This window comes from Macaca fascicularis, chromosome 3 (assembly GCF_037993035.2).
Source record: "Macaca fascicularis isolate 582-1 chromosome 3, T2T-MFA8v1.1".
Classification (NCBI taxonomy): domain Eukaryota; kingdom Metazoa; phylum Chordata; class Mammalia; order Primates; family Cercopithecidae; genus Macaca; species Macaca fascicularis.
The window spans coordinates 9,305,305-9,323,464 of NC_088377.1; the positions used below are offsets into that span (position 1 = coordinate 9,305,305).

General features: G+C 46.7%; 1 protein-coding gene across 1 annotated transcript in view; it reads left to right on the forward strand.

Annotated features, from left to right (window-relative positions):
* The window catches only part of KCNJ6 (potassium inwardly rectifying channel subfamily J member 6), a 314,582-nt gene that overhangs the window by 241,225 nt on the left and 55,197 nt on the right, over nucleotides 1-18,160 (forward strand). The window lies entirely within an intron of this gene.

Genomic DNA, 18,160 nt, shown 5'->3' on the forward strand with positions numbered 1-18,160 from the left:
CTAGCATGTAGTTGGGCATCTTTCAATATATTTACAGGTGTTTCCCTCTCTTTGCCCATTTCCTAATTGATTTTTTTCTTTTTTCTAGTTGATTTGTAAAGGCTGGCTTTATATAAAGGAAATGACTCCCTTGTCAGTTATATGTTTTGCAGATATCTTTCATAGTCTGTCATTTGTCTTATGGATTTTTTTGTTAATGGTATTTTACCTGCAAAATAGATTTATTTTATGTAGTGAAAGTTATTGATATTTCTTTCTGCCATCTCAGTTTTATGTTATACTTGGAAAGGCCTTCTCTATTCCTATAAAATTCACATAAAGTCACTCTCCCTTGTTTTCTCTTACTGCTTTCAACAGTTTAATTTTTAGACTGAGATCTTTGACCCCACTGACTCGGCTGGGCAACCAGCTTGCATTGTTTGCTGGAAGACCAGCCGACGTCCTAACACTCTTCACCGAATAATCTGGCCTTCCTTCGCGGACCTAAGTGGTCTTCAGCTTTGTACTTCCTGATTTTATCCCACTCACTTTAGCAAAAGAAAATAACGGTTTCCAAAGAATATTCCTAACCTTCGGCTAGGGTAACTGTTTCAAATATCAGTCTGAGTTCCCCTAACCTTCCTATGCTAACGTAACACTTCACAATTATTGTTTAATTGTGTTCCCTGAAATTCATATGGTGAAGTCCTAACCCTTAGTACCAAGAATATGACCTTATTGGGAAATAGGCCGATTGCAGATGTAATTAGTTACGTTAGATGAGGTCCTACAGAAGAGCAGACCGTAGTCTGATGTGACTGGTGTCCTCATAAAGAAAAATAGAGGTGAAATTTGGACACAGACACGTGCACGGGGAGAAGGCCGTGTGAAGATGACGTCAGAAGCCGGGGTGATGCAGCAAGAGCCAAAGATTGCCAGCAACTGCCATAACCTGGGGGAAGGGCCTGGACCAGACCTTCCTTCACAGCCTCAGGAGGAACCAACCCTACCAACACCCAGGTCTCAGGCTTCCAGCCTCCAGAACTGTGAGACCACACATTTCTGTCATTCAAGCCACCTGTTTGTGATACTTCGTTATGACAGCCTGAGGAGACTCAGACAACAATTATAGGGCAGTTTGATCATTTCTTGTTTATTACTAGAGACCAGTTCAGTTGTTGTTGGAGCAGGTGTGACACAGAACATCTTTCCTCTGTTTAGGGCAGGCTCACCGAACGTGGTCACTGTGCCTCTCAGACCATCAGGCAAATTCACGCCTGCCCTCCTGCCCACTCACCCAGTGCAGTAGGCATGACAAGATGCCAGCTCACCCCCCTGCAGAAGGGATCCGTTCTCCCTCTGCCACTTCACATAATTGCTCCTTCCCCTGGGACACACCAAGAAAGAAGCCTGGCCCCATTTCCAGACCCCAGCTCTGTGGGGCCACTTCCGGTTCCCGGCACCAAACTCTGTACATCTCACTCACTTGGGTTTGGCTTCTGTCCTGTCTTCCTTTCTACCTGCCAGGCTTTGGTCTTACCTACCCTTTTCCTGCAAACAAACAAACAAACACGTTAAGCAGGGAAAACAGACCATTCTGACCCTTAAAGAGACAGTGCACCTAGAGGTCCTCAGCGGAGAAGTGTTATCTGCAATGTGCAAATAAAAACTAAAGAAGCCAGTGGGCTTAAAGAAGGAAGAGAGAGTAGAGAAGACTTCTAGAAGGAGGAGGGGAGGAGGGAGGAACACGATGATCATTCCAGGAAACCCTGAGGAAACATTTATTCAAGCTGCTCTCTTTAAACGCTGCTTTTAAAAAAGCAAGAACCTGGAAAATCCCTCCAGAAAGCGGGGCTTCTTCCCTGCTGCCTCTGCCTGTTAACCAGGGCCATTTCTGTCATGGGGGAAGCCACATTTGCAACATTGTCTCCTTTTTCTGCAAATAGGATTTTTCTTTCAGGCTTGCTTTGTGCTTATGTGTGAATTTTTGGTGATGTCTTGTAGCCAATTTCCTCCCTCTGGGAATACATAGCTGAAGAAATTATCATGTAAATCAGGATGGTCATATGATTCAGAGGACATATTTTTCCAGGAATGCTTCCCTCGCTTGACGCCAGAGACCGAGAAACAGTATGGAAGCAGGCTGGATTTACTCGGGAAAACAAAGGCTGGCTTGAATGTTCCAGCTCTGAGTTGGCCGGAGCCTGGTTCCCCACTGACTGGCAGGGCTGAGCCCACTGCTCTCTGAAGCAGCCCTGTCTTCCTTCCCCATCACTCCCGAGCTCATGGAGACCACTGGGTTTGCAGAACTTCTCCATAGGCTGTAGGCACAGATGGCCCAGGGATGAGCAGTAGGACCCAGAACTGGCTCCACCCCAAGGAACACCCTTGGGCAGACAGAGGACCGCTCTGCTCACTGCTTAGGCACCAACCCATCTGTAGTGAGTTGACGGGTGACCACCCAAAAGATATGTCCACATCCTGGGCCCCAGTACCTACAAATGGGGCCTTATGGGAAAACGAGTCTTTTTCCTATGAGGATATAATTAGGTTAGGGGGTCTCAAGATGAGATCATCCTGGATTATCCAGGTGGCCCCTAAATCCAATGACAAATGCCCTTATAAGAGACACACGGAGGAGAGACACACAGAGGCGGCTACGTGAAGATGGAGGCAGAGACCAGCAAAGGAATGCCTGGGGCCACCACGTTACACTTCGAAAGGCCTCCTCTATTCCTATAAAACAAACATAAAATAATGCTCCCTTATTTTCTTGTAGTGCTTTCAATAGTTTAATTTTTAGACTGAACTCTTTGACGCCGCTGGCCCGGGTGGGCAGTCAGCTTGCATTTTGTTCCAAATGACCAGCCTATGTGCTAACACTACTCACTGAGAAGCCAGAAGAAGCAAGAAAGGACCTTCCCCTAGAGCCTTCAGAGCATGCACAACCCTGGGGACACCCTGATTTCAGACTTCTGGCCTCGAGAACTGGAAAGGAATGATTTTTGATTGTTCTAAGCCTCCAAGTTTGTGGTAATTTGTTACCGCAGCTGCAGGAAACTAATCCACCCTCCTTGCAAATCACCCCTCCCCTTCTGTTGTCTCCCTGGTGACCATCTGAACAAATAACATTTGTGGAATGAAAGAAGCAACAGGAGAGTAATGTGATGGGCCAAGGCCAGTCCCCATGTATGCACAAGACGGACTTCTTGCCCCTTAATGAAGAAATAGGGCAGCTGGTGTTCATCCCATTCAGCAACCGAGACCAGCATCACGCACCCTGACCTCAAATTGCACAGGAGCTCCATGGGTGAGTGGTCTCACTGAACCAAGGTTACTACTCAGAGGTATGACCTTCCAGAAAATGTGGTTTGGGTCGCTCCCTCTTCTCCTCCTCTTCTCTTGCTCTCTCCCGCTCTCTTTCTGGCTGAGTCACTAGAAAATTTCACCAGCCACATGTGTACTCAGAGACAAAAAGTTGAATGAACAGAAAGATTTTTAAAGTCACTCATGTTTTACCTTTTAGCATGAAAGAAAAGTTATGAAGAATCTGACTCAGTACAGAAATTTCTAAGAAGCAACCCCCTCAAGACAGATCCAAGTGAAACCAACAAGCATGTGCATACACCTGTCAGAAGCACTTGATTAAATTACAGGTTTATGTTCGGCTCAGGACGATGTGAGAGCCAGTGTTAAATTCCCCAACAGGCACCTGTCAGTCTTCTTTTAGACCGAAACCAACATGAGAGCTGTCCACAGAAGAAAAAGAGAAGAGCACATCAGAAGAGCTTGGCAAGTTTTCAGATTACCATGGCTATTTCTAGATCATCTTTCATTATCCCTGCCTACACCTTGGGAATTCCTCCCCTAATTTGAGAGTTTCAAGTTGTCAGCATCAATTGGCAAATGCCAAGTAAGGCAAAGCACAAGAATTCTCAGCCCCTGAAGAAATTTGGAGAGAAAAGAGGAACCCTGCACCTTGGCATTGTTATTTCTGACTAGGGTCATGAGAACCAAACCTTTTTATTCTTTGATATCTAGTGGACAGGTTCCTTGAGATGAGTTAGAAATCTTGCATTCAGCTCTAGAGATAATAGCGACATTCACAACCAACATGATCCTCAGGACCAATGTCCTTGATGGAACCTCTGCAGAAGTACTAAGTGTTGTCCCTTGAGAGAATGGACTGTCCTGGTGAGCAGCGAGATCCTGGGTTCACGGGTCAAAGAAGCCCCAGGAGGGTGTCACGGTGATGGTGGCTGCATTCTGCACAATGTGTATGTAGTCTAGGTTCTCCAGGGAAATATAACCAATAGAATGGATGGAGAGATAGAAAGAGAGAAATATACATCTGTCTATGCAGATACAAATACATATGATTTATTATAAGCATTGGCTCACACAGTTATATAGGCTCAGAAGTCCCAAGACCTGCAGTTTCCTGAAGACCCAGGAAAGACAATGATGTAGTCCTAGTCCTAGTCCAAGTCCAAAGGGAGAAGACCAATGTGCCAGCTGGAGTACAGTCAGGCAAAGAGAGCAGACTTTCTTTTACTTTGCCTTTCTGTTCTATTCAGGGCTTCAGCAGATTGAATAAGGGCAATCAGTCTACTGATTCAAATGCTAATCTCATCCAGAACCACTCTCACAGAAGTATCCAGAAGGTTGTTTAACCAAATGTCTGGGCGCCCCATACCCAGTCAAGTTGACATATAAAATTAACCATCGTAGTATGGATACCCAGGAATTTCGTGGCAGCCATGTGCAGCCGAGAGTTGGCTCAACTGCTCTGTGAGCTTGAGGACTGAACATCCTTGGATACTGGCTCAGTCTTGGGGAGGGCTGGGGGAGAAACATAATGCTGGGTCTTGCCCAGCACATCACTCTGAATTGTCTTGAGAGGGCTTTCTTCTTCAGGAATTTCTGCACTGAGGTGGAACTTTACAACCTTTTTTCACTCCAAAAGGTAAAAAATGAGTAAATAATAATTGAAAACAAGCCGTCATTTATACATACTCCTAGCCAGTAGAGGAAAGCAGTTGAGAGAGAATGAGTGGGATCTATAAATCTCACTTTTGTATCAGAGAGGAAAAAAGGCACGATTTGCTCTATGCCATTTATATATATACAAATATCTCACTTCTGTCAAATAACAATTTTAATTAAAATGGTCACAATGGTATCTAGCCCTTCTGCTAACTTAGGGATTCCCTGAGCACCAGTGACCATGGATACTCTCAGTTGTTTCAAAACTGAATAACGAAGAGGCTCTTCCAGGTTAATGCTGAAGATTCTTCCAACCATGTCTAGAAAGGTGAGTGTATGTGATACACCAATTCATACAAAAGGTGGCCCTGAGGATTTAGAGAGATAAACAGAGTGCCAGGCTGGGCGCAATCCCTACCACACAGAAGGTCCCCTCAGTGAAAGTCAGTCAAACCTCACTGGCCAATGAACACACTAACCCTTGGGCTGAGCTTGGATTGGCAGTACATGGCAAATGGTTAAGACCAGTGTTGATTTCCACCTTTCCTTCATTCAGCAAACACTCTATTTCTTCCCTGTTCTTTCTGTGTTTGCCTGAGATCATGCAATTATCAATAACAGTAGTTATCATGAACATTCATTGAGTATTTACTGCATGCCAGCCCTGTTCTGTGTTTCACACATTTTAACTCACAAAATCCTTACTGCTCCTCTATAATGTAGATTCTGTTATTACCACCCTGATTATATGGGTAAGGAAACAGAGGCATAGGAGAGTGAATTAACTTTTCCAAAGACACATAGCTTTTGTATTAGTTATCTCTTGCTGTACAATTCACCCAAAAACTTAGTGGCTGAAAACAACCAACACTTATTGTCTCACAGTTTCTGTAGAACTAGAATTCAGGAGCTACTTAGGTGAGTACTTATGAGGTTGCAGTCAAGATATTGGCTGGGGCTGCAGTCATCTGAAGGCTTGACTGGGGCTGGAGGATCCACTTCCAAGACAATACACTAATATGGCTGTTGACAGAGGCCTTCAGTTCCTTGATACATGGACATCTCTGTAGGTTGCTTGAGTGTCCTCACAACATGACAGCTAATTTTCCCCAAAGCAAACAATTCCAGAGAGAAAGAGAAAACCCACAGTGCCCTTTAGACTTAGTCTCTAAAGTTACACACCATCACTTTCACTTTATTTAAAAGAAATGAGTTACTGAACCCAGTCAACATGTAAGGGGAAGGAACATAGGCTCCATCTCTTGAAGAGGGAGCATCAGATAGTTTGTGCATGTGTTTTAAACCATGTAAGCGGTAGAGCTGGGATTCAGCCCCCTCAGACTGGCCACAACAACTACATGCTTCACCACTACAGTAGGTGCTCCCTGAGCTTACGTGGGTCTCTCAGCCATGTGTACAAAGCTCTGTAGACTTTTCCATTTATTTATCTACCCATCTATCTATTCATTCATCTACCTGTCCATTCATCCATCTGTCTGTCTACCCATTCACTCATCCATCTGTCCACCCATCCACTCATCCATCCATCCACCCACCCACCCACCCATTCATCAACACATTCATCAGTAGGTTATTGCTCAGTGCAGTTAGTGCTCTCCTCCAGGCTCTTTCCCTCATAGCTGCAGGGCCAGGCACCACTGCCTGTCATGGAGACTTTCTGAGTATTTCTGGGAATTATGCAAGAAGCCTATGACCCCAGAAAAGAGGTTTTCAAACCAATCAGTTAAGACACTTAGGAAAGCGTCCTCACCTCTCTATACAATCCCAGAAGTTTCTTTCTAAAACAGCACCGATGGTAGCATTCATGGATAACTCCCATTGTCTACAGGATTATAGGATAACATGCAAATTCCTTGGACATCACTGAAGTCCTTTTATAATGTAGACCTACCTTACCTGTCCAGCATCATCTCATGCCCTCATCTTTACTTAAGCAGCCCAGTGAATCACTCACTAGCTGTCACCTCTAGATAATTACTGACCCCACTGCCCTCCTTTATCCTTCAAGGCTCTCCTAATAAGCCCCATCCTCTTTGAGATCTTCTCTGACACCACCCCCGCCCCCAAGTTAGCCAGCATCTGTATGGCCCCATGGGAGTTTTGTGCATAACATTCAAATGCATTTAACACTTTGTTTTGTGAATTTCTAGCCTTCCACTAGAGAAGTAGCTCTGTGACTGTAAGAACTTTTGCAGGGCTAGGCAAAGAGAAGCAATTCCAAATGCTTGCCTTCGCCAATGAATGAATTAATGGATGGATGAATGGATTGTTGGCTGGCTATATGAATGAGTGAATGGCAGAGTGCATTGATGAGTGGGTTGATGAATGGGTGGCTGAGTGAGTTGATGGATGACTGGAATGACTGGATGGGTGGATGGATGGATGGATAGATGGATGGATTAATGGATGGACAAATGGTTTGGTGTGTGTGGGTGGGTATGTGGGTGAGGGAGTGGATGGATCGATGGATGGAAGAATGGATAAATGGATGGAGAGAAACAGCTTCTGATCTCTTGGAGCTTATGCAATAGTCAAACAAAAATAATTTTAACACATACTTTGAAGAAATTTGCTAAAGAAAAATGTTATGGAAAACAGTCCAATCAGGATGAACTCATATGAAAGGTAAAGCATAAATTTTAAATACAAACAACAACGAAAGGGGAGGAGGAAGAAAGGAAGGGAAAGGTGAAGAAAGGAAAGGTCAAATAAAAGCACTCATTAGTATTTCTGCAAACCCAAGGATTTGGTACTCCTGGCAAAGTAGGGCTGTTTCGAGTTGTTTTTATTGTTTTTCACCAAAAAAACTGAAAATAAATTCTTTTGGCCAAGTTGATCTCTGGGTGGGACACAGGGAGTTGCACACGGGTGGCAGAATCAAAGCAGGTGAGGGCTGCCTACCAGGAAATGAGCTGTTGCCATGGAAAAGCCATCTCCCGGGCTGTGTTTACCGGAGTCCTCTCCCTCCCCACCCCCAGGCTGTCACACTGCAGCAGACTGGCTAGAGCTTGTCTTAAGCCACAGGAGGACCAGTCCTGCAGTCAGAGGCAATAGTCCAAGGCCAGCAGAGTGGTGGGCACTGCCGGCATCGAGGCACCTGGGGAGAAGAACTGAAACCAATTATCGATTTCTGCCACTGGACAGTTAGACCCCTGAGTGCAATGTCAGCCTGGCCAGGAGCCCTCTTCCTACAGTCAACTGGGACCAGCATTGCAGTCACTCCTAATAAGGTCTCAGGTCCCAGTGGGGACTGGTGGAGGTGGGGAAGGGGACATAGAGCTATCGGGACTAGAAATCTCCACCAGTGCCTGCAGAGCCTGCTGCTTTCTCTCGTGGTTCCTCAACCTCTCAACTTCAGCACTACTGGCATTTGGAGCCAAATCATTCTCTGTTGCAGGGGCCGTCATGTGCCTTGCAAGCTGTGTGCAGCATTCCTGGCCTCTACTTCCAAATACCAGTAGCACTCCCTCCAGTTTGACAATCAAAAATGTCTCCAGACATGGCTGCTGTCCCCACTTGGGCCAGTGCAGCCCTGCTGAGAACACAGCTCTGGCTGGTGCCTTGCTTTCCCCTGGTTTTGCTCATCCACTTGCTACCCCCCCAAGCTGGCCCTGAGCACAGCCAGAAGTGGATGGAGTTTGTCTTTGAGCACAGCCCCCAGGCCAATGCCAGCTGCCATGCACCTCGTACACACACCCACAGGCCTCAGCACTCCCTGCTGTCCCTTCCACAGGGGACTGGGCTGTCTACTTCATTGCTTCATCCAACACAGATCCATCAGGTGCCTGCTGTTGGCTGGTGGCAGGGTTCAATGGTGAGCAAAGTGCAGGGCCTCCCTCCTGCAGTAATAGATGGAGCTTCGTGCCTGCCTGGCCTGCCCGACCATGTGCTTCTGGAGGTCAAGGGACTCACACCTGGCCCATGCCAGGACCACCTCCTGGAGAAAGGACCCCTGTACCCTCCCTCTCCACCGCTGACCCAAAGGTCAGTCCCCAAGCCCCGGACTTGCCCATCTCCCTTTCTGCACTCAGACCTGCCCTGTGCCAAAGGTCAGTCCCTATACCACGGGCCTGCTCACCTCCCTTTCTGCACTCAGCCCTGTCCTCCACCAGCATTCCTGCAGTTCTGTGGTGCCCACTAATCTCCCACAGACCCTGTTAAAATGCAGGCTCTGATTCAGGGGCTCTGGGTTCTGCATTTGCAACCTGCTGGCAAGAATGCAGGTGCTGCTGGTCCAGAGCTCACATGAGGACAGAGGGGCCAAGCCACAGTTAGAGAAGCTGGTAAGCACATCAGCAGGGTGGGTGCACCCCCCATACTATTGACTTGGGTTGGGGGCAGGGGGCTGGTAACTCTAGCTTAGGAATGTGGGAGTCAAGGTAACAGTGATGGACTGTTTAGGGGCGGACCTCAAATTCTCCTTTTGGTGTAAAGAGTCTGTAAGAGCCTGCTTGCTGGTTTGAAATTGCTTCCAGGAGCAGCGAAAGCCCCTAGTGACTGCCTGCGGAGTCCGAATCAGGAGGTCAGCCCTCTTCTGGCCACACGGCCTGTCCTGGGGCCGGAGAATTCTGCTCAGGGCAGGGCGATGTGGCGGCGCCCAGGGACTGGGTGTCATCACAGCAGCCCCTCCCAGAGGTGCTGGGGATCGAGGGGCAGAGGCGCAGCCCGAGGGTCCCCGCGATGACAGTAGCGCTCGTCCCCAGCGCCGTCAGCGCCACCAGAAACCCGCCCCGTACCTGCAACCCTGAAAGACACAGCGAGCGCCAGCGCCACCTAGCGGTGCATCGGCTGCACAGCCCGGCGCAGTTTCTTAAAGCCAATGCAGCCACTCGCGGAAAAATCCCGTCCAACTTTATTCCTTCCTCTCCGAGGTCTCATCTGTGTGGCCTTTATATCTCTGAGATGCAGCCATCGTATTAACTCCAGATCTCAAAAGGAAAGACTTTTGGTTTTGCACAGGCCAGTAGTTCAAAACGGAGCCCCTGCTATATTGCCAGACGCTGGGAATATCACATTAAATAAAAGAAAGCTCAAGGCTCAAGGGCCCAGTGCAAGGGAGACACTTAGAAAGTGGCGCGAAGGGTGTCGACTGAGTCAAACCCGGAGCAGCAGGGGAGCTCCGAGCAGGCCTGCGTGAGTCTACCTGGAAGGCTGGGGACAAGGGCAGTGCAGGGTGGGCTGCCTGGGAAGAGCAGCCCTTGCCTCTCCTTAGCCACCCTAAGTGAGTAAGTTGTCCAGATTTCTTTCATCCATTCATTCATTCATTCGTAGTTAATTGCCCTCATGCTATGCGCCGTGCTGTGTTCTAGGTAGTCAGGACATAGCACGAGTAAACCAAGCTTACATCCAAATGAGCAGAGAAAGACTAAACCAGAAAGTAAGCCTGTCGGGGTGAGACGTGCAGAAAGGAAAGGAATCAGGGCTCTGGAGGGGTGACGTATGTGGAGTATAGGTGGGTCAGGGAAGCTGTCCCTGCAGAGCTAATACTAGATCCAACCTGGGTGAGAGGAGGCGTGAGCCCTGTGGGTATCAGGGAGAGAGTGTTCCAAGCAGAGAGGACCTGTGTGCAAAGACCCTGTGGTGAAAGGCAGCTTTGAGAAGCATCAAGGAGGCCTGAGTGGGCAGAGCCCAGTGGGTGAGAAGGGGAGTGGGCAGAGAGGAGAGGAGTGAGGTCACGGGCACCAGACCAGGGAGAGCTTCACATGGCTTTTGCTCTGAGAGGGGAGCCCTAAAGGGTGTCCAGCAAGGAATGGCATGACGTTACATGCATTTTGAAAGGATGGCTGTGGTTGGCGTGTGAGCTATAGATGACCAACTGTCCTGGTTTGGTTGGGACTGAGGGATTTCCGGGATGTGGGACATTCAATGCTAAATGTGGGTAAGTCCCGGGCGAACAGAGATAAGCTGGTCATGCTGTGTGCAGATAGCAGCCAGTAGCTGGGGAAAAGTTTGCTGCAGTAACTCAGCTGAGAGCTGACAATGGGGACAGGTTGGGTTGAAGGTGAAAGAGATGCCATTGAGTTCCACAAACTATACCTGGGGCATATTTCAGGGATCAGAAGGTTCTTCCCTGGCCCCACACTCCAGAATAACCCGTTTTCACTGGCTAGAGGGCAGTTAGACTTCACGTGGTTGGGATATGCTGTCATCACTAAGGGAAACCCCAGGGCTGAAAGTCAGAGCATGGAAGCGAACAGGTAAACCCTGAGGGAACAGCATCAGCTCTCCCTGCTCTTTGGCCGTCTTCTCTCCCAAGGCCCTCCAGGTGTCTCCAATGTGCAGCCAGGATGAGCCCCAGTGAGAGCCCCTTCCTCTTCTTTCCTCCACTGGTTTGCCTGATCAACTCCTACCCATCCTTCAAAGACCAGCCCATCTTTTGTGAAGACTTCCCTGCCTCAGTCCTGCTGAGAGAAGCCCCCTTCCCTGTCTGCCTCTAACTCTGAACACACCGCTAAATGCTGGTTACGCACATCGGTGCCTGTGTCCTCATTTCTGCCTCATCCGTGTGTCCCTGTGTTGTGTCCTATCCACAACAGGTGTGTGATGAGTGAGTTGGACACAACACAGACACGAGCGAGTCCAGCCAATGGGCCAGGGAAAATGCTGCTCTGAGACACTCCCTCATTTCTGAAGCTGAGAGACAAATCCTGTGCCCGAGAAAAGGAAGCCTGGAGCCCCAGGAAGGAGGATGGATGAGCTCCAAGGAGCCAGCTCCTGGAAAGAAACAGGACTGGAAGAGGGGGAGGGGACGGGGCAGCCCAGCCAAGGGAAGCTGCAGGGCAGTCTACCTGGAGATAGGAGCCTCCCAGTAATGGCACCACCCAGGAAAGCTGATGGAGCAACCACCCACTAGCTCCAGCGGGCAGCCCCTGGGCCTATCGGCCACAGCCCTAGAGAGGCAGACATTAGATGGTTCAGGTCCCATCCCTCTTCCTCCTGCCCCTGCTCCATTTCCACTGCTCCTCTTTCCCTCGCACTGTCTTACCTGTCCCCCTCTCCCCTCAATTCTTCTTCTCCTCCATTGTTTTCTTTCTCTCACTTTGCAATAATAATGAATATTATTGCTCATTAAAAATGTTCTGAGAATAATGTAAAAAGGCAATTTTTATAGCATTTACCACACTTAAAAGAAAAATCTAGCCTGGACAATGTAGCGAGACTCTGGTTGTACAAAAAGTAAAATAATTAACAGGGCACAGCAGCATGCACCTGTAGTCCCAGCTATTTAGGAGGCTGAGACAGGAGGACCACTTTAGCCCAGGAGTTCGAGTCTGCAGTAAGCTATGATGGTACCACTGCACTCCTGCCTTAGCCACATAGCCAGATCCTATTTCAAACAAAGAGAGAGAAAGAGAAGAAAGAAAGAGAAAGGAAGGGAAGGGAAGGGAAGAGGGGAGAAAGGGAGAGAGAGAGAAAGAGAGAGAGAGAAACCTACCCTCTCCTTACATGTGTATTACATCTTTATTTTCTTTTTGATTAGGTAAAAAGTCCAAGGGAAACAACCATAGCTGATAAGTTTATACTAAGCTAAGGATAAGGATATACCATGTATCTTGAACTTTTAACATTTTAAAGTAAAAAGGAAGGGCAGAGAACCGAAACCGACTTATGAAAAAAGAAAAAAAAATGAGGATGTCTTAGCTTATCCAACCAAAAACCCAGGGGGAGAGGACTTCCGAGGCTGCTGGTTCCTAGGCCCTGAGATGACCCCTGGCCCCAGCTCCTTTTCTCCAGGTCTGCTGCTCTCCCTTCCTTTTGCGTCACCGTCATCCTTAGACTACTTCTTTCATGGTAGCAGAAGTGTCCACCACATTCCAGGCCCCAACTTCTCACAAGCAGAAGAGTCAGGATCTCTTCCAGAAGCTTCCGCAGAAAAGAGAAGCTTCCTTCCTAGAAGCTAAAGCTATATTTCTTTGCACCTCATTGTCCTTAAGGAGGTCATATGCCATTTCCAACCCAATCACTGGGGACAAGCAGATGGGGTCTATGGACTCGCTTAAGCCAAGCAGGGATCGCCCTTAAGAGATGGGGTCAATGCCTCCTAGACTGCAGGTAGAGAATGGGCCAAGACACAATTCCCTCCCGAGCAATTAAGTAAAAAAAAAAAAGAAACAGAAAGTATTCCAATTGGAAAGAAGTAAAGCTAGTTCTATTCAGAGATAACATGATCTTATATAGATAAAATCCCAAAGAATCCACAAAAATACTACGAGAGCCAATAAACAAATTCAGAAAAGTTGTAGAGTACATGATCAACACAAAAAAAAACCAGTTGAATTTCTACACATAAGGACCTAGGAAGAAACAAACTCAGCATCTCGTACTATACTTTTACAACAGGTAACACTTCCGTGACTCCAGAGGGCTGTTGGTCTCCAGTGGACACCAGCTGTGTGTTCCCTCATTCAGTTCAGCTCTGACGCTGTCTACCTGCAGGCAGCATCAGATCCCACAGGGTGAGGGCTCAGCGATGCCAGTTGCAAGCACAGGTTGTGGCCTGTGCTTCTGACCAGTTGGCTGTAAATTGGGAGTTCCCGCAACCCCCTCCTGGGATTCAATAAGTTTGCTAAAGCAGTTCACAGAACTCAGAGAATCACTCTACTTACACCTACTCATTTATTATAAAGGATATAATTAAGGGTACAGATGGACAGCCAGAAGGAAGAAGGGTACAGGGCAAAGTGTGGGAGAAGAGGGGTGCGCCCTCCCTGGGTGAACCACTTCCAGGAACCTCTATGTGTTCAGCTTTCCAGAAGCCCCCAGAACTCAGTCCTTTTGCTTTTCTGTGGAAGCTTCATTATGTAGGCATGAGTAATGATATCACTGGCCATTGGTGATCAACTGAACCTTCAGCCCCCTTCCCCTCCCTGGAAGTTAGGGGTGGGACTGAAAGTCTCAACCTTCTAATCATGCCATGGTCTTTCAGGTGGCCAGCCCCCACCCTGCAGCTCTCTAGAGGTCTGCAGCTGCCAGTCATCTCAACAGCAAACAAAAGACATTCTTAACACTCCAGAGATTCTAGTGGTTTTAGGAGCTGTGTATCAGGAAATGGGATACAGGCCAAATATATATTTCACAATATCACAATACACTAGCAATGGACAATTCAAAAAGGAAATTAAGAAAACAGGTCCGTTGACAATAGCATCCAAAAAATAAAATAAAATATCTCATCGTAAGTTCAACCAAGGAAGTGAAAGAACTCATATACTGAAAATGATAAGACACTGCTGAAAGAAATTAAAGAAGATCTAAATAAATGGAATAACATCCTGTGCTTATAGGTTGGAGGGTTTAATATTATTTTTGTTTTGTTTAGTTTTGTCTTTTTGAGACAGCGTCTTATTCTGTCACCCAGGCTGGAGTGCAGTGGCACGATCTTGGCTCACTGCAGCCTCTGCCTCCCAGGCTCAAACAATTCTCCCACCTCAGCCGCCCAAGTAGCTAGGACTACAGGCATGTGCCACCACCATGCCCAGCTAACTTTTGTATTTTTAGTAGAGACATGGTTTCACCATGTTGCCCGGGCTAGTTTCAAACTTCTGAGCTCAGGTTATCCGCCACCTCAGCTTCCCAAAGTGCTGGGATTACAGGTGTGAGCCACCGCACTCAGCCCAGGCTTAATATTATTAAGATGGCAATACTACCCGAAGTGATCTGCAGATTTAATGTAATCCCTGCCAAAATTCCAATGGCCATTTTGCCGAACTATAAAGGCCAATCCTCAAGTCCATATGGAATTGTAAGGGTTCCCAAATGGCCAAACAATACTAAAAAAGAACAAAATTGGAAGATTCACACTTCCTCATTTCAAAACTTACTATAAAACTATAGTAATTAAAGCAGTGACTGAATTTAAGGCAAAAGGAGGGACATCTAAACCAGTGGAATAGAATTTAGAGTCCAGAAATAAACCTGCACATCTAAGAACAATTGATTTTCATGAGGACCCTAAGATCATTTAATGGGAAAGAATCCTCTTTTCAACAAATGGTGCTGGGATAACTAGATATATACATGCAAAAAAAATAAGTTGAAACTCTCCTCATACGTTTGCAAAAATAAACTCAAACTGTGTCAATGACCTAAATGAGGAGCAAAAGCTATAAGACTCTTTAGAAGAAAATACAGGGGTAAATCTCCATGACTTCGGATTTATCGATGGATTCTTAGCCGTGACACCACAAGTACAAGCAACAAAAGAAAAATATAAATATGACTTCATCAAAATAAAAAACTTATATGCATTGAAATACATTATCATGAAAGTGAAAGACAATATACAGAATGGGAGAAAATATTTTCAAATTATTTTGAATATCCATCTTAACCATGTTATTCCAGCTACAATTCTATGAAGACATTTCAGAGTTTCTGTACATTCCCTTACTGTAAGCTCCAAACAGTAGATTCAGCATCATGAAAATGTCCAAAGCATTGTTGCTTTTATCCCTACATTATAGCACAGATGCACATGCACATTCATTCACACACACACACAACACACACAGACTTCATGCTCCCCAACACCACCTACCATCTCCCTAAAGATACAAAGACCTGCATGGCATCAAGCAGAGATTTCTTTGAAACTTCCCTGTTTTGTTTTCATTGAGCTTTGAATTTGTAGTATGTCAGCAAAAAAAGAGCAAACTCTGTAAACTACTTAAAGAGGTTTATTCTGAGCCAAATATGAGTGACCATGGCCCAAAGCACAGTCTTAAGAAGTCCGGAGAACATGTCCCCAAGTGGTTGGGTACAGCTTGGTCACATATGTTTTAGAGAGACATAAGACTTCAATCAACACATGTGAGGTATAAACTGTTTAGTTCTGGAAAGGTGGGACAACTGGAAGGTGGGGGAGTGCCTTACAGGTCATAGGTGGATTCAGAGATTTTCTGATTGGCAATTGGTTGAAGAGTTAAGTTATTATCTAAAGACCTAGAATCAATAGAAAGGAGTGTTTGGGTTAAGATAAGGGATTGTGGAGACCAAGGTTCTTGTTATGTAGATGAAGTCTCACAGGTGGCTGCCCTTTGAGACAATAGATGGCAAGTGTTTCCTCTTTAGATCTTTTAAAGGTGCTAATCTCTTCTGGATTGGGAGGGCCTGGAAGGGGAAATATCTAGTTATATTATTAGAGATTCCTTACATATGCAAATTTTGCATCACAAAAGCCAGCTTTGCAGCACCACTTCAAAATATAGCAAAGAAACATATTTTGGGATAAAATATTTTGATATCCTCCTTTACCTGTCATGTGATGTTATACTAGAGTTAAGTTGGAATTTGGTATCATATTGCTACAAAGAGTCTGTTCTGTCAGTCTGAAGATCCCTTTTCAATGTTAACGCTGGTTTCTCCTGAACTCCAAAAGGGAGAGGGTATGATGAGATGTGTCTGACCTCCACCCCTTCCTATCATAACCTGAACTTGTTTTTCAGGCTTCTTTTGAATCCCTTTGGCCAAGAGGAGAGTCCATTCATTCATTTGAGGGGCTTAGAATTTTAATTTTGGTTTATAGCTATCAGCTATCACTAAAAGTGAAATGAGAGAGTTCCCTGACCCCCCTTGCAGGACATGCAACAGAGGTGTGGCTTGTCTATTTGGTCAAACCCCTTATATGAGGGGGAGCACACAGATGGACAGGTGCAGGAGCCAGATCACTGGACTCCGGCCCCATGGCAACACCCAGGGGTGGGAACCTGTGACTCCTGGAGCCCAAGGCAGTGTGTGTTATAGTGCACTCTCTTAGCCTTGCCATCCTCAGATGGTGCAAGTGTTAACCAGCTCAGTGGATCATGTGCCTTTTTGCAAGGGCAGAGGGTGAGTGTGACAGCTTTCTGTATCCAAGCATCCCGGAGGAATCAGGTCTCACATGGGCTTGAAGGATGGTGAATGCAGGGTTTTACTGAGTGGTGGAGGAGGCTCTCAGCAGGATGGATTGGGAGCTGAACAGGGGATGGAGCTCGTCTTCCCCTGGAGTTTGGCGGTCCAACAGCCAATTCTCCAACCATCTACAGCTGAACTCCTCCCGATGTTCCTTGTCTTCTTTCCTTCTCTGCCATTCTTCTGCTCTTCTGTTCATCTGCTCATCTCCTGCTTCTGGAGCCTGGGGTTCGGGGTTTATATGGGGACAGGACAGGGGGATATGGCAGGCCAAAAGGCAACTTTTGGGCATGAAAACAGGAATGCCTCATTTAGCGTTGCAGGTTTGCAGGCTTGAGAGTGGGGCCTTTGCCAGGGAATCACCCTCTCTACCCAGTATTTCCGTCTCCTGTCCATATCAGGAAGTTCATAAAGTTACACTGAGAACAAATTTGCTTACTAATACATAGTGAAATTTTGAAAATTAAAAACTCAGAAGCTTGAGAACAAGAGAAAAAGTAACACTAATTGTCCTTTAGTGCCCAGGTTTGAATTAGAGTAAAGTCCACTTTCCTTAGGGCACATCCTCCCACTCCACCTCCCCTCTCCCCTACCCCTCCCCAGGCAGAGTCCAAGGAATCTTCTGCCTGAACTCAAGGCCAGGCAACATGAGCCTCCACGTGTTCCTGACCCTCCTTTCTTCCTTGCCCCCTTCTCACTCCTTCCTCCCCTTCCACTAACCACTATCACCCTCCACACCCTGCTCTTCCTGTCAGAAAAAAAGAAGCCAGTAAGCCATTGAACACCTCAGAGACTTAAGGAAAGGAAGTATTAAGAGTTCAAAAGCTAGGATTTCCTGAGTGCTCAGCCTAACACCATAATAAGCATCCTCCAGTCCAATCTTCATGATGTACCCATGACACTGGGACACTTGTCCTATTTTCAAAACAGGAGACTTTGAGAAGACAGCAAGATGGTAGACAGACCATGGAATTGGGCAGGACCCCTGCCTCCCAGCAGAAGGACACTGGTAGCTCATGGTATGTCTACCAATGTAGCCAGGGATGAGTGTGTGTTTTGGAGACAGATGCCCTTTCTGCAGGATCTCTGCTGTAGGACACAGCAGAGCTATATGCAGCCTCCTGCCTCAGCCTCCCGAGTAGCTGAGACTACAGGTGCGTGCCACCACACCCAGCTAATTTTTGTATTTTATTAGAGACAGGGTTTCACCATGTTGGCCAGGATGGTCTCGATCTCTTGACCTTGTGATCCGCCTGCCTCAGCCTCCCAAAGTGCTGGGATTACA